Source organism: Gossypium arboreum, chromosome 4 (genome assembly GCF_025698485.1).
Source record: "Gossypium arboreum isolate Shixiya-1 chromosome 4, ASM2569848v2, whole genome shotgun sequence".
NCBI lineage: Eukaryota > Viridiplantae > Streptophyta > Magnoliopsida > Malvales > Malvaceae > Gossypium > Gossypium arboreum.
Window position 1 is genome coordinate 106734007 of NC_069073.1, and position 1595 is coordinate 106735601.

At 37.9% G+C, this 1595-nt stretch overlaps 1 non-coding gene across 1 annotated transcript; it reads right to left on the reverse strand.

Annotated features, from left to right (window-relative positions):
• Positions 1 to 861: 861 nt before the first annotated feature.
• LOC128292129 (small nucleolar RNA R71) lies at positions 862 to 968 on the reverse strand. Its single transcript, XR_008282114.1, has one exon. It is a non-coding gene; the product is annotated as a small nucleolar RNA R71 (small nucleolar RNA).
• Between the last annotated feature and the right edge of the window lie 627 nt (positions 969 to 1595).

A 1595-nucleotide genomic window follows, 5' to 3' on the forward strand; every position in this document is an offset into this window, starting at 1 on the left:
TCCTGTGGGTTTGACATTTCGGTGTTGCTATAAGCTATACTACTGTTCGATAGGTGCGCTTGCCTTTATTGTGATAATAGTTAGTTTTCAAGTACGATCAATCATAAATATAAAACTTATCACGCATCTCAAGTTTTTGGCGCCGTTGCCAGGGAACTAAGATATTAGGAATGCTTAATTTTTATTACTTTAGCTATTTATTTTATTGCAATTTAAGTTTTATTTTTTTTATATTACTAAATTTTCTTTTATTTACTTTTGGCAGGTTTTTATAGTTTATAACTAAAAGAAACCCGTTAGGATCATTACTTTTTTGATAGTGAGATCGAAAGCACAGCTCGCAGAAATCGAAGAGAAATAAGGTGAAGCCTACGATACATAGAGGAAGGGCAAGAGGATAATATTCAACCCACAACCAAGGAGATGGCTAATAATCATAATAATCAGTTACTTCCTGTAGCTATTGTAGACCCAGTAAATCAAAATGCTGCTCCTCGTACTATGTATGATTATGCTAAACCTAGTTTAACAGGAGCTGAATCGAGTACGGTTAGACCTGCTATTGTTGCAAATAATTTTAAACTGAAACCTAACACGATTCAAATGATACAACAGTTTGTTTAGTTTGATGGTTTGTAGGATGAGGATCCAAACACTCATTTAGCAAGCTTTTTAGAATTCTGCAACACCTTTAAGATCAATGGCATTTCTGACGATGCCATTCGCCTTTGATTGTTTCCCTTTTCATTAAGAAATAAGGCTAAACAGTGGTTAAACTCGTTACCACGAGGGTCAATCACTACTTGGGAACAAATGACCGAAAAATTTTTGCTTAAATACTTTCTGCCGGCTAAAATGGCAAATTTAAGGAATGATATCTCCTCTTTTGTGCAGATGGATCTAGAAACCCTGTATGATGCATGGGAGAGATACAAGGACCTATTAAGAAGGTGCCCTCACCATGGGTTACCTCTATGGCTGCAGGTTCAGACTTTTTACAATGGCGTGAACCCCTTAACAAGACAACTCATCGACGCAGCCGCCAGTGGAACTTTAAACAATAAAACACCTTAAGAGGCTTATGAATTTATTGAAGAGATGTCACTGAATAACTATCAGTGGCAAGTCATGAGAACAAAGCCTACAAAAGCAGCCGGTGTTTTCAACCTCGACGCGGTTACTATGCTATTTAACCAGGTAGAACTATTAAATAAAAAGATTGACAGTTTGTATGGTTCTACTCAGGTACATTCAGTGATGAGGTGCAATTCAAATGGAAGAGGAGTACACACAGAATATTAATCCTTCAACCCTAGCACCGAGGAGGAGCAAGTTCAATATATGGGTAATAATAATTCTAGACCTAAAAGTAACCCATACAGTAACACTTATAATGCAGGTTAGAGGAACCATCCCAACTTCTCGTGGGGTGGCCAAGGAAATCAGAGGCCACAACATCCCCCAGGTTTTCAACAACCACCTTACCAGCAAGAAAAGAAGCCGAACCTTGAGGAGATGCTAACAAAATTCATCTCGGTGTCGGAAACCCATTTTCAGAACACTGAAACTGCACTTAAAAATTAGCAAGCATCGAT